This window comes from Drosophila tropicalis, unplaced genomic scaffold (assembly GCF_018151085.1).
Source record: "Drosophila tropicalis isolate 14030-0801.00 unplaced genomic scaffold, ASM1815108v1 contig_158, whole genome shotgun sequence".
Taxonomy (NCBI): Eukaryota; Metazoa; Arthropoda; class Insecta; order Diptera; family Drosophilidae; genus Drosophila; species Drosophila tropicalis.
The window spans coordinates 2,661,154-2,679,682 of NW_027172602.1; the positions used below are offsets into that span (position 1 = coordinate 2,661,154).

Here is an 18,529-nt window from a genome sequence, read left to right on the forward strand (position 1 = left end):
ATTTGAATATTTTGAGATTCTTTAATCTCATTTCATTTCTAAAACTTTCTAAAACTTTCATTTGTCCTGATTTTGTTTAGTTTTGAAACGAAATATTGGAATATTTTTTTTAGTTTAGTTTGAGAACTTTTGTTGTTGTTGTTGAGCATTTGAGTGAAGTAGGCGAATGAGTGACTGTCGATGAGTGAGTGAGTGAGTTAGTTAGTGAGGGTGGCCCCACTCCGGCCCGCCCCGCTGGCTCCTTTCTCATCATCCGTTTAGTTAGTGTGCAGCGGCGACGTCAGCGCAGTCGGCATAGAGTTCTGACGCTCTATCTATACGTGTGTGTGTGTGTGTTTGTGTGTGCAGCAGCAGCAGCAGCAGCAAGTGCGTTTTTGTTCGTTTCTCTTAACCCGAAGAGTTCACTCAGCGCGTCGTCGTTGTCGTTGTCGTCGGCCATCGTCATCGCAGTCGCAGTCGCAGTTTGCTGCCTCTGTCGCTGTCGCTTAGCCTAAGCTATGGCGATGCTGCACTGTGTGCGTGTGCCTCTCTATGTCTCTCTCTAAGTGTGTGTGTGTGTGTGTGTGAGCCTTTTGCGCTGCCGCCGTTGACGTCGCCAGTCATTCCTGGCCTGGCCTTTTCTTCCTCTTATTATTATTGTGTTTCGCTGTATTTTTTTGCAATTTTTTTTCTTCTCTATGTTGTTGTTGTTGTTGTTGCTGTTGCTGTTGGTGTCTTTTTTTTTTGTTTCTTTCTTTCCATTTTGCTGTGTGTGTTGTCGTTGCCGTTGTCGTTGTCGTTGTCCCGCCGCGTGGTCCGGCGCAACGAACGAACATATCGAAAACGTATTGAATCATAACAGATCCGCACGTTGTCGCGCACGTACGCAGCTCGCGGACGAGGAGCATCCTTCTCTCTCTCTATACATACATATACATATATGTACATATAATATATATATATACATATATATAGAAATAACAACAAAATTTCAGCAACTCAAATTCGACTGATCGACCGACCAACTCTAAAGCCAATCCACATGAACCAACAATAACAACAACAACAACAACAACAAACCATTCACTACGACAACAATTTGTTGGTATATTGAAAATCCAAATCCAAATCAAAATCGAAATCGAAATCGGCAAATCGCGTCGTGTAAACAATTAATTAATAAAATATTTCATTTTTTTTTTTTTTTGTATTCTAAAAACTTTTTTTCATTTCATCAAACTGAATGCAATTATTTGTTGATTTTTTTTTATAGTGCAAAAATCTGTGTTAAAGTGTTAAAAAAAAGTGTATATCCAAACTAGTAACATTCTATATAACAATACATATATATATACATATATAGATTTGTATGCCTGAAAGAAGAACAAGAAGAAGAAAACATGAGCAAAGTTTTTAGCGTTTTAGCCGTCGGCTAAATGTTTAGTTAAAAAAAACCGTTTTTTTTTTTTAGACTATATTTGTTTTAGGCGTGTGTGTGTGTGTGTGTGTGTGTGTGTGTGTGTGTGTGTGTGTGTGATCGGCATCAACAGGCAGAGTTGTAATTTAGATCCTTATCAATGATCTAAACAGGACTCAAATGCTTATCAAAGTCTTGGACTTTATTTGCCATTTTGCTTTGTGGTTTTTCTTTCAGAGCAGTAAAAAGAGAAATTTAAGGACTTTATGAAGGACGATTTTCCCTAAAACTTGAAAATATAGTCCAAACTCTGCAATTCCTGCAAGTCCTGTGAAACACTCACTGAATTCTCTCCCAAATAGATAGTAGGATCAAGGCAACGTCAATTCTAAGCAAAAGTCCTGCAAGTCCTTCGAAATGCTCACTGAATTCTCTCTCAAATAGATAAGGCAACTTCAATTCTAAGCAAAAGTCCTGCAAGTCCTTCGAAATGCTCACTGAATTCTCTCTCAAATAGATAAGGCAACGTCAATTCTAAGCAAAAGTCCTGCAAGTCCTGTGAAACACTCACTGAATTCTCTCTCAAATTGATAGTAGGATCAAGGCAACTTCAATTCTAAGCAAAAGTCCTGCAAGTCCTTCGAAATGCTCACTGAATTCTCTCCCAAATAGATAGTAGAATCAAGGCAACTTCAATTCTAAGCAAAAGTCCTGCAAGTCCTTCGAAATGCTCACTGAATTCTCTCCCAAATAGATAGTAGAATCAAGGCAACTTCAATTCTAAGCAAAAGTCCTGCAAGTCCTTCAAAATGCTCACTGAATTCTCTCTCAAATAGATAAGGCAACTTCAATTCTAAGCAAAAGTCCTGCAAGTCCTTCGAAATTCAGCCTCAAATAGATGTTTAATATGTCAAATTCTCACAAAGTTAAATTTTAGCTATAATATCCTTGAAAAGTCCTCGTAAAGTTCTCTTTGAGGCGATCGCCAAGAAAATCCCCAAAACAAAGAAAATGAAATGAAATGAAAACAGATTCTAAATTGAAAAAAAACAAAACGAAACTTTTTCTTTATAAAATTTTTAATGAAACTTTTAAAAGGAGTAAAAATTATAAAATATGTGAATTTGTTGCTTAATATTTTGTAGTTTTAATAACTTTCATTGAAGTTTGTTCTAAAAAATCCGAACCATATAACGGTATTACTTTGTCTTTGTCTTTGTCTTTGTTTTTTGTCTTTTGGCCAACTAGAAGAAAAGGATTATTTTGGGCAATTTGTAGTGAAAAGTTTTTGTTTTTTAGTGGCAAAACATATTGCTGGACCTTTTTTCTTAATCACTTGCACACACACACACACAGAGACACACACACACACACACACAGAGAGACAATTGGTGTGTGTTTAGTTGTAGAAATATATTACGCATACGCCTCATTGAGAGTTTGTTGGAGTTGCAGCTGATGTGAGCAGCTGGACTCTAGCTCAATTTACATTGAGTGCAAACAGCGTATGAATGAGTAAAAGAGAGCGAAACCATAAGGGAGAGAGAGAGCACAGAGTGAGAGAGAGATTGGGAGAGTTAGTTGAGGTGCATTTCGCTGCTGCGACTGCTTTTTGTGTTTGCTGCGTTTCGCTCTTTGGTTGAAGCGCGTGCCGCGCTCTTAGCACAAATACACCCACATATGCACCCACTCACACACACACACACGAACGCATACACGATGAGACGAGCGCACGCAAAGCTTGCATGGCCAAAGCCGACTAAAACGAAGCGCAGCAGTTGACGCTGCCGTTTGCTGCGCCGCTCGCTGCCTGCCTTCGGTTTTCCTATAAGATGTGTGTGTGTTGTGTTTTTGCACGTTCTTTTTGGCTTTGGACTTTCGCAGAGATTTCACACGCGATGCGATTGCAGTTCTTGCAGATACTTTCATACGTTCGTACTTGCAGCGCGGCGCAACAAACGGCAAAACCTTTAACAAAATAAAATAATATCAATAGCAGCAACAACAACAACAACACAACATTTTTCACGTTGCCAACAATTCTCAAAGATTGATTAACTAATATATATATTAATATATATATATTAATTTCTTCTTCTTCTTCTCTGGCCAAATCCAAAATTGAATGAAACTTTGTTTGTTATTTTTTTTTTTTTTTTTTTTGGGTTTTTTTTTTTGATCACGGTTTTTGCTCCTGTTGTTGCGCGCGCGTCCTTTGCGTTTCGTGAGTTCAGTTTTCGGTTTCAGTTTTCGGTTTTTTTGGAAAAGAATTTCGAATTTTTGTTTATTTGTGTTTTTTTTTTTGTCCGTCCCATAATAATAATAAAATCAAGTGCATACAAAAACCAACTTAAAAAAGGGAAAAAGAAATCAAAAAAAAAAAAAAACGACGACAAAATATTCATAAATTTTGTTTTTTTTCAAACTTTTTGCAGGCATACACAAAAAATTTAAAACAAAAAATTTTTAAAAATAATTATTAAAAATAAAACAAAAATTTTTAAAAATTAATTCAGAAAAACACACACCAAAAAAAGGAAAAATTTAACAAAAAAAAAAAAAAAAACACATAACAAAATGTACAAGATATGAATAAAAAATAAAAATTTCTAATTAAACAACAACAAAACATAAATAAAAATTTTCTACAACAACAACAACAAAATAAATTATATTAATTAATTAAATTGAAATTCAACCATGCAACAACAACAACTACAACAACAACAACAGCAACTGCAACTGCAACAACTCCAACTGCAACACCAACAACAACAACAACAACAACAACAACAACAACAACAACCAAAGCTGCTCCATTCATCGACAAGTGTGTGTGTGTGTGAACAACAACAACAACAACAACAACGACAGCAACAACAATAAAAACAATTCATCTATAATTTTTTGTATTTCTCCATCTGCCCCCACCCCACCCCCCTCACCTCACCTCACCACCCCCCACACACACGGCCAAAATTCCGTTCTCCCCCGAACCACAAAAAAAAAAAAAACATAAATTATTAGTAAAAATAAAACAAAAAAAAAATTGTCTAAAGGGTTGTGTTTGGCTACGAAAAAAAACCGTTATAAAGAAATTTAATTTGGGTTTTTGTTTAGTAATTCTTTTTTTATTGGATTTTGGAGAATTGTAAAGAAAAAAAAAACCCAAAAACAAAAAAAAAAACACAAAATTAATAAAAATACAAACAAAATTGAGGAAAGGAAATGCAAAAGTAAAGTGCAACAACAACAACAACAAAGACAAACATTCGCAACAACAGCAACAACAACAACAGCAGCAGCAACAACAACAACAACAACAACACGAACAACAACGGCTTAAACTGCGGTGTTTGGCGTTTATGGTGAGTGAAAGAAAACAAAAAAAACTATTAAAAACAAAAACAAATACCAAAATATATTTCAAAAAATAACGGAACAAACTTGAAGAGAAACAAAATTTGTATAGAAAAAAACGAAAAAAACAAATGAAAATTTATGAAAATCACAAAAAAATCTTCTTAAATTATTCACTTGAAGGTTTTCCAAAGGAAATTGTTTTAAATTTTAAAAGGAAATTTTTTACTTTGGCTATGCAATTTGAAATTGAAAATTGAAAATGAGAAGAGATTTTTGTTTTGAAATTTTGTTCGTATTTTTTCATATTTCTCATTACACATTTAAAATTATGAATTTTAAATACAAATTGTTTCTAAACATTCAGAATTTTGAAGGAGTTTTATAGTTAATTTGTTCTAAAAGTTAATAGATTTTTGTTTTCATGAAATTTAAAAAAAAATTATTAATGAATTGTTTTTATAGTTTCATTCTGAAATTTTCCAATTGAAAACATTTAGTTTAGTATACTTAAACCCAGTTAAATTAATAACTAAAGTTAACAATTTCAAAGTTAGTGTAAATTTTTTCAATACCAAGAACGAAAGGTTATTTTTTTTTTTTATATATTTTTAGTCCCAATTTTAGCTTTAGATAAAGCAAATATTAAAAAAAATAGTTTCAATTAGTTTAACATGTAAAAAAAAAAACATTTTTCCAAATTAAAAAATAAAAAGCACTGCATATTTTGTTAGTTCATTGTTAAAAATAAAAGAAATTACAAGACATTTGGAATTATGTTTAAAAAATATATTTTGTACGTTGGTTTTTCTCTACAAAATAATATATAATAAATTTAAATATATTTTAAAGCTTTTTTCAATAAATTTAGTAAATTTCAATTCAATTTACACTTCAAATTTAAGCAGTGGTATTAATTTTTTTGAGGTTTTTTTTACAATAATAAATTAAACACAAATAAGAAAAACTTAACTAAAAAAAACAAAAAAAAAGGGAAACTAATTGAAATTCTATTTAATTTTAGAAAATTTTCAAACATTTTGTTGGAAAACTTTTTATAAAAATTATTGCCAACACGACTTCTAATTAAGATTAGTAACTTCACCTTACTCTTAATTAAGATTAGTTAGTCAAGACTAAGGTGAATTTTTTTTTTAACCTTAACTTAATAAAAATAATTATATCATTTCGGCATTGAAATTCTTTTTCGAATCAAATACTCATAAATGAGTTAAATTTTCCTTTGTCGAGAGAAAGTGGTAACATAGCCAGGACTTCTCTTGTTATCCTACTCCTTCTTCTAAATTCTTTCAAACTCTTTCTTTCACTAGTTTTAACGTTTAATTGCTTGAGAATCTTATTTTTTTTTTTTAAATCAAAGACATAATTTAATAATGAGAGGGTTCAATTTATATTCAATAGAGCTTTCTAAGCAATTTGTAATTGTAGCACTTTATAAGTAAATCGAGGACTGTAAATTGGGGGAAATTTGCGCCTTAAAGTATGCAATAAGCAGCCCAGGAATGCGTCTTTTGAATCTACTGTTCAACACATCGACTCGTTAAACAAATTTTGAAATGGAGTTGAGCCCAAACAATGTCCAATTTATATTCAATAGACCTTTCTAAGCAATATGCCAATTCATAGGTGGATCGAGGGCTGTAAATTGGGAGATATTTGCCCCTTAAAGTATGCAATAAGCAGCCGAGGAATGCGTGTTTTGGAATCTACTGGAACAATCTTTGAAGCAAACATTGTTGATAGAATGCAAGGCATACGAAAAGTTCTAAATTGCATATTGCCTACTTTAAGGGGCAAGTTTCCCCCATTTTACAGCCTACGATCCGCCTATTAAACACTTGTAACACGAATAAAAAGTTGAAGATCTTTTTGTCCTACAATTAGTCATAAAATGTTGTAACGATAATTACCTGGCACTACCACTCCCCCTCCCCCCCACCAATATGCGAGGAGAAAACATGAAATTTAATGGAAATGGAAATAGAAATGACTCCCACTGCCCACTGCCAGTTGTAAACTGTACCACGTTGGACGATGCACGTTGCAGTGGCAAGTCCCCTCATTAGTTGGCAACGCCGCAATTATGTGAATTGTAATGAATTTCTGCATTATTAATTTTTTCACTTTTTTTTTGCGCTTGTGTTTGTTTTGTATTTGTTGTTGTTGTATGGAACATTGTTGCGTCTGCGCCGCTGTCTTGTTGGCTTGCCACCCGCTGCCTCAGCTGCCACAGCCCATCAGTGGGTGGGTGGGTTGGTTTGGTGGGTGAAGAAGTTCAACAAAACTTTATCTAAACCGCAAAAGAAAGAGACCAAGACAAAGCAAGCAAAAGAAATGCTAAGGACAACAAAAAATCTATACACATACACACACACACACACACACACACAGATAGATTAGGCGCCACTTTTATGGCGCCGGAAGTGAGTTTTATTTGAAAATGACTTCCTATGAGCAATATATGTATGTACATACATATATACGGTCTTAAGTGCAGACATTCATTTTCTGTCGATTCTTGTCTTCATTTTCAATTTGATTTTCTGTCAATTTGCAATTTTCCTTTTTGTCATTCCCTTTCTTTTTTGGATGGGTTCAGCAATATTTTTTTTTTTTGGTTTTCTTATACGTTGCACATCCGGTTATTAATTTTTTAGGAAATAAACAAAAGAAACAAATTTGTGCCAACATCAGTTTGGAAAATGGGTAAAGTTAGTTTTTGTTTTTGGCCAGTGTTGGTAAATGCAAGTTGAGTGTATAACAAGAAATGAAATTGTGCGAAATTTTGCTATTAACTAGACTGGAAATAATATACAAAAATCTATAACAAATATCACTTAAGTGTTAAAAGATTCTCAAAACGGGTTTTGGGTTAGCCAGTGTTGTGAAAGTACTTAAAAAGCCACAAACAGTGTTTGCAATATCATTAGAAAATATAAATAACTTAGAAAATGTATGAAAATGTTGTTTTTTTAAAGATTAAGATATTTCTGCTTAAAAAATGCCAAACTAGTGTTGGTAAATGCCACTTAATACACTAAATGAAGCACTAATAACATCAGAGACATCAATCTAAGTAGTTTTTGGGGGGAAAAACTAAACGAAAATCTATCGAAAACTAAAACTCATTTGAATCATTCTCATACAGATAAGACAAATGTTAAGAAATTATATATCTGAAATGGTAAGGTAACATTTTTGGAAGGCAGTGCTTAAAAAATGCCAAACTAGTGTTGGTAAATGCCACTTAATACACTAAATGAAGCACTAATAACATCAGAGACATCAATCTAAGTGGTTTTTGGGGGGAAAAACTAAACGAAAATCTATCGAAAACTAAAACTCATTTGAATCATTCTCAGACAGATAAGACAAATGTTAAGAAATTATATATCTGAAATGATAATGTAATATTTTTTGATGGCAATGCTTAAAAAAGGCCAAACTAGTGTTGGTAAATGCCACTTAATACACTAAATGGAGCACTAATAACATCAGAGACATTAATCTAAGTAGTTTTTGGGGGGAAAAACTAAAAACTAAACCCGTCTAAACGAATCTATACCAAAGACTGAAATTCATTTGAATCATTCTCATTCTCATAACTAATGGAAGACTGAAAATTTTCACAATTTTGTTTTAAATATATATTTTTTTCGATCATTTCTCTTCGTTTTGTTTGTTCGAAAGGGTTTGCTCGCATCCCCAGACAAATCAATATAATCGCAGACGAAAGCTCCAAGCAAACAAACAACCAAAAAATAAAATACCTTTTCTCTCTATGCAGCAGAAGTGAAAAGGAAATCAAAAAAGAAAATATTACGCATTCGCCGGGCATTCGCTCTCATACCATACCAATTTGGCATTTATTGTGCGAGCTCAAAAAACTGCAGCAAATTAAACAATTTTTAGATTTTCCAACAAGCAGACATCGGGAAAGGACAGAGACAGAGTGAGAGTCGACGGTTCCTGTCTGGCTAGCATATACATACATACATACATAAGTAGAATATGTAAATAAATATATATAAATACATATATAACACACACACACACAGACACACATATAAAAACGTCTATATTTGCATTTGACAAAATAAGTGCAAGGGAAAAAAAAGCGTTGCTCGTTCCAACATTCAGCAGGACTTCAGGACTCTCTCACACACACACACAGGGATAAAAAGTGGAAAGTGAAAAAAAAAAAACAACAAAAAGACAGAAACGAAAATGCCAAAACGGAAGGTGAGATACGGTACGGAATGAAAGGCTGGTGCTCCATGGACTCGTCTGATGTTGGTGGCCTGGTCTGGAATGATTCCTAGTGGGCAATGTAATTTGGCGGTGTTTCGGTTTTGGTTGCAGATTGATTTGATGTGCGGGTGCAAATGTTTGGGTAATCTTCATATACATATGTAGATGTGCGAATGAATACATGTGGCAAATATATTTTAGAGCTTTCATTATAATCATTATAATGCCGCCAATGTTGCTTAGTGCCCCTTTCCCACTCTCTCACACTCTCTCTTGTTGGCCAAAAACTCGCACTTCAATTAATCAGACGCTGCGCTGCCGACGACGACGACGAGGACGAGGCAAATGTGTTGCAAGTGGTGTGTGCAAGGAGGAAAGGGAGCTAAGAGAGAGAGAGAGAGGAAGAGAGATGAGTCTACTTCTACTTTACAATCCTTTACCTTCACCCCTTTTTCATTTCTGGACTTTGTTTCATGCCAAAAAAAAAACAAAAAAAAAAATAGATTTTATATATATAAAATATATAAAAAGGGGTTTAAAAACAAGATGTGTATAATTTTTGTGTGTGTGTTTTACTATATACTTTCTTCTATGTCGGTGTTTTGTAGAGCCTTTGTTGTTGCTGGGGCTCAACTGGGACCGAGACCAAATAGTAAACGGCCAAAAAAACGTTTGCAATGTTGCCTATTTTTTGGCAAACATTTTATTTGAAATTTGTTCTTGGTTTTTGTTTTTTCCTCTACTCTCTCTCTCTCTCTCTCCCTCTTTCCTCTCACTATATTATATGCATATATAAAAATGTATTTCTCGTCCTTTGTCTAAAAAAAAAATAGCAAATGTTGGTACAGTTTTTTGGTTTTAACATCAAATGTGTAGCACATTCTTAAGGGGGGCGTGGAGTGGTGAGGGGGGGAGAGGGGGGGCATCATCGTCAGAATCTTATTGAAAATTAAGAGAAATTTATTAGCTTCAAACGACTTTTCCATTATAATTATAATATCGATTTAAATAATAATAACTAAAGAAAAATCGATAACAAATTTGATTTTAATTTAAAAATATATCGATTAGTTAAAAATCGGAACAAAATCGAAGAGAAGTTTAATAATTATTATATTTAAAAGTTGGTCAATAAGTTTGGAAACTTTTGTTAAGAAAATTATCCAAACGATTATGCAAAGAATTGATATATTTATCGATATTGAAACGATTATTAAAGAAGAGCCAAACTAATGTCAAGATGACAAAAGTAAATTTCATTTTGGAAATTGTTTTCCCAGGATTTTTTCGAAATTTTCACTACTTCAAAAGAAAGTGAATGAGAGATTGGTGAAAAAGTGTCAAGTTCATTTAGCTCTCATTTCATTTTATTAATACTCGTATTCCGGCCACAAGACAAACACACAGAGAGTAAGACAGAGAGAGAGAGAGAGAGAGTAAGAGATCAATTATGATATAATTATCTGCTGCACACTATTGACAACATCGGCCCAACGAGAGTGAAGCAAACTGAAATGCGCACATGCGCACAAGTGTTGCTTGTCATTATGTTAATTGCATTTAAGCGGCAAACGGGAAGACCCGGGCCCGTCTCGGCCCGGCCAGTTGCAGATGTAGGAAGCAAGACGACAAGAGGCTTGAGTCTTGAATCGAGTCGAGTCGAGTCGAGTTGAGTCGGAGCCGTGTTGCAGTCGCTTTTATTATATTAACTCGCTGCTGCATATAATTGATGATGATTAAATCAATGCTACCGCAATGCGCCTTCCCCACAATCAAACAGACAGAAGGACAGACAGACAGACAGAGAGACAGACAGACGGACAAGACTTATGTGAGATTTGGTACATATAGCCGATTGCAGATGGAAGATAGAGAAGCATGTTGGCTCTTCGTGCCGCTGCTTCTTTCTCGTTTCGTTATGAAGTTGCTGCTGCTGCTGCTGCGGCTGTTGGTGGGGGCCAGTTTCAGATTTCATCATCATCAGCAGCAGCGGCGGCAGCTCCCAGCCGCATCAAGGTGCTTTTTCATCTCTTCATTCATTCATTCATTCATTCAGTTTTTGGCTGCCCTTTTTTCGCACTTTGAAGGCTTTGCAGCTGCCGATGTGTGGTTTGTTTTTTGTCTCCTTTATTTGTTTTTGGGGTAGGACTGAAAATCGGTCAAAATATGAAATAATTATAATATAAATATGAATTTCATTTAATTTTGAAAAGAGTTTCAAGTTAGTTTTCTCTTTCTCATAAGATCAGCTCTGTTTTGAATGTTCCTATCCCACAATTCCTCATGGATGTGTTCTTTATCATGAGGATATCAAGTTTGACATATTCTGTTCGTCCTTTCTTTTCGGTATATTCGAAAATCCATTACGATTGATCAACATTTGATATTCCATATTCCTAACAAAGGGAACGGGGGGGATTGTAATTTGTAATTTTTTGGTGGTCACTTTTCACATTGGTCAAATGCAGATGTTAATGGAAGTTTGTGTTTTGTTTGGTTTTCACTTTGAATTTCGTGCAACATTTCTCCTGTTCCCCGACTGAGTAAGTGTGTGTGTGTGTGTGTGGTAAGTGCCCCATACCTTTAGCGACGGCGACGGCGACAACGACCACTGCCATCTAGTCTAGTCTGGGTCCTTGCGTCTTGCGTTCTCTCATCATTATCATTTTGCAGCGCAAATTGTGTTTTTTGTCTGACTACGCTTTACGCTCTAAATACGCCAAAGATAATCAACGAAAACAAACAGCGGCAAGCGGCAAGAGGCATGAGGCATGAGGCATGAGGCAAGCGGCAAGTGGCAGGCGGCAGGCGGCAACGATGGCGACAGGGTCAGGTGTATAAATTGCAACAAAATTGAAAGGGGGAAACTCCAGAGTCAGACCCATGGCTCGTTGGCTTTATACTTTGGGTTTGGGTTTACTTTTTTTCTTTCTTCTTTTTACCCATTTTGTTGTTCCTTTTCATTTTTGGGCTGGCTGTGTGTGTGTGTGTTACTTAGGGTCCCATCATATAACCAAATGTCTCGCAAGGGTTGAGCAAATGCACGCGGTGGCAACAACGATGACGGCGACGACCGAAAAACTGCATAAAGCCAAGAAACAGTATTCATAAAATGGATTCCATCTGTTTGTTGGTTGGGTCAAGAGTAGCAAGGGCCGAAAAGTATCTACAAAAATATGAAATAATAATATTAACATCAGACAGACAGACATCCAGACAGACAGACAGACAACCAGACAGACATACATACATACCTGTGGCTACAAACACACACATATACATATGTATTTATATATGACTCTAAGCACGCACATACTAGACCCAGACTTCGGACCCAGATCGAGCAACCAACCAACCAACCAACCAAAAGAAGAATTCGAGTTGCTCCTCAATTGAAAGGGTGTAAATGCAATGTGGCAAACACGATACAAAGATAAAAGAACACACACACATATAACAGTTAATCCTATATACTCAGACAGAATAATGAATAAATTTTGATATAAACCGAAAAGCGATCTTAATAAATATCAGAAAACATACTTCCATTGAGAATTTAGACATGGGGCATATCCATAAATGAAGTAATTGAGCCTTAAGAGTAAAAAAATAATATTAGAAATGGCAATATTACTTGAAGAGTAAGAACATAATCTTAATTTCAGTGAAATAACATGAAAAGAGCAAACATAACCTCAAAAATATACCTAATTTAAGCTACAAAGTAATAACATAACCTCAATCATGGTAAAATAAGAAACATAACCTTAATAATGCTGTAGAAAAAGAGTTGCATTAGAAACATAACCTCAATAATGCTGTAGAAAAAGAATTGCATTAGAAACATAACCTCAATAATGCTTCTGAAAAAGAGTTGCATTAGAAACATAACCTCAATAATGCTTCTGACAAAGAGTTGCATTAGAAACATAACCTCAATCAAAGAGTTGCATTAGAAACATAACCTCAAAAGTGCTGTAGAAAAAGAGTTGCATTAGAAACATAACCTCAATCAAAGAGTTGCATTAGAAACATAACCTCCAAATGTAAACCAATTCAACTGATGACAATTCCTTAAAGCCCAAGTCGATTCGTAATATTTACAAATTTACTCAAACTTAGAGCTTAGATTGCGATCTCAAACAACCGATTTAAATATTGCCCTGGGGTGGGGAAAAACCGTTTCATAGAGAACTTCAATTAAATCTCTTTGAGTCATGATTTTGCACGGCATTTAATTACATTGATTCATTATGCATCAGTATAGTCACGATATTGCATGAATCTGATGATTATATAGAAAAGTGAAACAGGTTTTCGCGCTTCGTTTTCAACTGGAAACTTATTTTAATAGGCAAAAGCTAATAAAATCTTCATGGAATGCATAAAAACGCATTCTACTTCATCTCATTTTTTTTTAGTATTTTTTTTTTTTTGTAACGAATTCTAACAGAAGCGCCTCTCCCCTTTCCCGATCCCAAAAGAAGAGATTGCAATTGCAAACCGGTCTCTGTGTGCTCTATGTGTGTGTGTGTGTGTATGTGAGTGGGTGGCAAATGTTAAAAATTCGGGGGAAAACGCATGCATTGCATTTTCGATATAAAAAAAAGAAAATTAAAATGAGCAGGATAACATCTACACAGTTAAAATTGGGACAAAATAAAAACCACAGGGCCCAGAATGCATTTGGCTGGCAACGAAACGTTTAATACCCTAACTTTATTCTAATGATTTTGCAAACATTTGAGTACCAACACAAAAGTAATCATTTGGTGACCCCGACGTTTTAAAATTAACGAGTTTTATTGAAGAAACTACAAAATTCAATTTTTGGTGACCCCGACGGTCTCTTAGAGACCTTAAACGTGATCTTTTTATAAATAAGATGCCAAGTTCTCTTGTATGTGGCTTGGTTGTGCTTTAGAGTCTCCTTCTGTAATGAAAGAAGTTCTTGGTCACAGGACAAAAAACAAACGGGTGGCAAATATACGGGTGTTGATATACTCACAAGGATATGGCAATGGCATGGCATCATCGCCATCAGCAAGCTACTTCTCCTTCACCTCATCCTACCCTGCCCAGTCCTGCCATGCACTTCCTTCTACAGCTGCTCCGGGTCCTGCTCCTGTTGCCGCGCTGGTGGTGGGTTGAAATGTGCTCCCGCTTGGAATTTTTCACTCATCAGTGTTGTATTTTAGCCGCTTTCTTTTTTTGTTTTTATTTTCGTTATTTGTTTTGTTTCGTTTTCGTTTTTCTTTTCATTTTTGCTATTGGTTTTTTTTTGTTTTTTTTTGTTTGCTGCTTTTGCTTTCTGCACTTTTTTCGTCATCGTCGTCGTCGGCATCTTCGTTTTATTTTATGCAATATAATTCGTCGCCCTTTTTACTACTTCATACTACACTTCTTATTCCAGTATTTTATTTTGTTTTTTGTCGTTTTTCTTTCTCTGTGTGTGTGTGTGTTTTTTTTTTTTTTTTTTTTTTGGCAATAAGCTTTTGCCAATGCCCCAGGGTTATATTTGCATTAGCGCATTGCAAAAAATACGAGAACAAGGAGAAATGTGGAAAGAGTGAGACCAGGACGAGGACGAGGACGCGGACGAGGATGACGAAAACGTGAACCAGGAATGAGAAGTTGGCGAGGAGCTTGTAAAACGAAGTAGAGTCAACGTAACTTTACCCTCATTCAAAGTGAATTTTTCATTTATAATACCCTCGCATCATAGAACAAATTTTTGTTGGGTATACTCTGTATACGACAATTGATTCTATTCATGGCAATTGAGAGGGTATCTTAAAGTCGGCACTAGACTATGATTAGTTTTTTTGTGGACAGGCTTTGCAATTTGAACATTTTAAAAAACAAAAACTAGAGAGAGAGAGAGAGCGAGAGAGAGAGAGAGAGTGAATACTGTTGTACAATCTAATAAAAATAATAAAACTAATGTCTACACAGACAACAAACAAAACGTTAAAACTCTTTGCTACTCATCGTTTAGGTATGAACAGTTTTCGATAAATTTTGTTATCGAACAATTTGCGATAAGTTGTCAAATGATTATCAGATTAATGGCGATTCTCTGTCTCTGTCTTTAATCTGCAAAAAGGGCCAAAAGGAAAGACATCATGAAATTTCAAATACAAGTAATATAGACAAGAAAAACCGAAATGATTTGTGCCTAATGAACTTTTTATTGATCTGTTTTGGTATAGAAAAAGAAAAAGAATACTTTAGAAATTGAATACCCTACCAAATTCGGTTTTAAAATGATTTGTCTTGCCTTTGATTTAGTTGGAACACAAGACTTGGTACAAAATTTTGAAAAAAGGATCTAATTAAGAACTGAATAACTTCTTTGATAAAAGTTCAAAAAGAGTCAGAATTGTGTCAGGATTCTTTTGAAAGGAGTTTTATAAATGATATTTATATTCTCACAAGGATATAACTAAAGTTTCTGAACCAAAGAGATGAGTGATCCGTTAAAGTAAAGAAATATATATCTACATATATATATATAATTCGTCATACCGCAACGAACACCCTTATCTTTTGTGAAGGGCCCCACTCTGTTTTGTAACACATTTCACTAGACACACACACACACACACACACACATATACACACAACCTAAAAGGGCTATAGTATGCCAAGAACAGGACAAAGAATGAAAACCCCCTACCTAAACGACACAGGGAGACGATTTTACATATAATATATACATATATATATCGAAATATATGTATATATAAGTGCATGTGCATGTGCATGTGTGTGTGTGTGTGTGTGAGAGTGTGTGTATGCATGCATATAAATTTCGTTTTTTATTTGTTTTGCCTATATCGCATCGCAGTGTATCGCATGTATTTTTCGGTCATTTTTGGCAATTTTTTTTTTGTTGTTCTTCTTTTCTTTTGGCAAGTTTTGTTTTTGTTTTATTATTTTCGGGGTTGACTGCAGTTGCATCCTGGTGTGTGTGTGTGTGTGTGTGTCCTTCCCTTTTTCACCGGCTATGTGTGGTGCGTTGTGAAGTGGAACGTGTGTGTATGTGTGTATTACCACTCGAACCGGGACGTCGGGCCCATCATCGTCATCATCATCATCGTCATCATGACGCAAGGGAAGAAGCTTTTTTTTTTTTTTAATTTTTGGGCTTGCATTTTTTAGTTGTTTTTTTTTTGGGCATTTCATTTGTTGTTGTGCAGTGGCAGCACACACGCACTTCCGGTCAAAGTGTTCTCCTCTTCCCGGGAGTTTATTAGCCCCGACAACACGATGACGATGACGATGACAGTGAACAGCAGCAGCAGCAGCAGAGGCAGCAGCCGGCGTTGCCGTTATCGCCCATCATACAAAACCGAAAAAGGGACAAAGGACATGCGTCCAGTTGGGTTTTTTATGTTGCCTTTTTCTGTTTTTTCTGTTTTTGGGACTTTTGCGCACTTGTCGCGTTTTTATTTCTCCCTATGAATTCCTTTATTTATTTTTTTGCATCTGCTTAATTTTTTGTTTTGTGTCGTTTTTTTTTTTTATGGCGGAATTTAGAGATGATCTTGGCTTGAGTCCTTTGAGATCGTTGGCCAACAACAAGAAAACAGTTAAGGGGGAATTTTCTGTTTCACTAAACTAATATCCCATCGTTTATTGCTTTTCAGCCCTTTTGCACTTTTGGGCTACTCGAAAAATTGATGGCCGGAAGAGGACTACAAAATTTTACTGGCCATCATTCATATCGTTTCTATTATAAATAGATCCTACTGAATTGAAAGTCAAAGGAAAGTCCAAGTCCCTTCAGGGATTCAGAAGTCGTAACTCTCATCTCTAAAGAGCAGAGACTTGAAAAGTTTTTGGCCAGTCTTATAACAGAAAATGTTTACTTAGATCGACCAAAGCATATTAGCCTTTATTGTGGTTCACTTTGAAGTGAAAACTGGCTTACTGTTTGGCTGGTAGGACTTGCATTCCCTTACTCGCTGTCTCTCTCTCTCTCTCTCTGTTGTATTTTTGTCAAAGGCTACGCAAAAAGAGGGAGAGAGAGAGAGCTTATCAGGCCCCAACGGCTGCTATTGCTGTGACAGTCAAGACAAATCGACTTTGACAGTCGGCCATGCGCCAACGGCATGCGAACAAAACAACCACATTATCATCTTTAATCATCATCGTCATCATCATCATGTGCAGCTGAACTGGTGCACCTTGTGTGCGTGCCACAACATCACCATCGCATCGCCGTTGATGATGAGGATGACACAAAAGAGACGAAAGTCAAGCAAATGTTAGTCCAGCGCAAATGAAACAAAGCAGCAACCTCTTCTTCTTTTTTCTTTCGCAATTCGCAAGCATTGTTGAAAGACTGAGGGAAGAGAGACGCAACTATACTATTGTATGTACGGAATGTTTGCGTATATATCTGCCGGATATATTTGTACTTATCAAGAATTTCCCAAATAAAAGCAGCCAATCATAAAGTCTATGAGATCATGTTTAGAAATTCATTTTAGAGGTCTTTAACGTTATTTTAACCACAAGCTGTTTGTTTATCGATAACCATAACATATAATTGGAACAATCGGAACTTTAGGAAATCAATATAATATCCAATTATTGTTAAATCAATATATAAAAGTCTTAAATCAGACAATTTCTATTCAAAAAGTTCTCAAAATGTCTGTTATTGCATACATTACGATTACCAAATGAAACAGTGTTGTGTTCCTATTTATCGATAACCATAACTTACAATTGGAACAACCTGAACTTGAAATATTGTTAAATTAATAAAGAAAAGTTCTAAATCAGACAATATCTGTTCAGAAAGCTCTCAAAATTTCTGTTATTGCATATGTTATCGATATATAACGATTATCATATGAAACAGTGTTGTGTTCTCATTTATCGATAACCATAACTTACAATTGGAACAATCTGAAATCAATTTAATATCTAAATATTGTTAAATCAATATAGAAAAGTTTTAAGTAAGACAATTTCTGTTCAGAAAGCTCTCAAAATATCTGTTATTGCATTTGTTATCGATATATTACGATTATCATATGAAACAGTGTTGTGTTCTTATTTATCGATAACTATAACTTACAATTGGAACAATCTGAAATCAATATAATATCTTATTATTGTTAAATCAATATAGAAAAGTTTTAAGTAAGACAATTTCTGTTCAGAAAGCTCTCAAAATATCTGTTATTGCATTTGTTATCGATATATTACGATTATCAAATGAAACAGTGTTGTGTTCTTATTTATCGATAACTATAACTTACAATTGGAACAATCTGAAATCAATTTAATATCTTATTATTATGTTATCGATATATTACGATTATCATTTGTTTGATTTGAGATTGAAATAGATTAGTGTAAATGAAAATTTGTTTTCTTTCAAAATTTGAGCTTCCCTTTGTAGATATCTATAAGTAATACACCATAACACACATTTTCGATAGTCAAAGGTCTTGGGTAAGAGGTGTATTCCTTTGGATGGTG

General features: G+C 34.9%; 2 long non-coding RNA genes across 2 annotated transcripts in view; one reads left to right on the forward strand and one right to left on the reverse strand.

Moving 5' to 3' along the window:
• The first annotated feature begins 834 nt into the window (after window positions 1–834).
• The window catches only part of LOC137587476 (uncharacterized), a 42,951-nt gene continuing 25,256 nt past the window's right edge, over window positions 835–18,529 (forward strand). Inside the window, exons 1-2 of the long non-coding RNA XR_011033933.1 lie at window positions 835–1,084; window positions 3,832–4,764. This is a non-coding gene — a long non-coding RNA (uncharacterized lncRNA). The remainder of the gene's footprint in view (window positions 1,085–3,831; window positions 4,765–18,529) is intronic.
• LOC137587267 (uncharacterized) lies at window positions 11,204–12,518 on the reverse strand. The gene is made up of 2 exons (XR_011033906.1): window positions 12,283–12,518; window positions 11,204–12,194 (listed from the first exon to the last, which is right to left on the reverse strand). It is a non-coding gene; the product is annotated as an uncharacterized lncRNA (long non-coding RNA).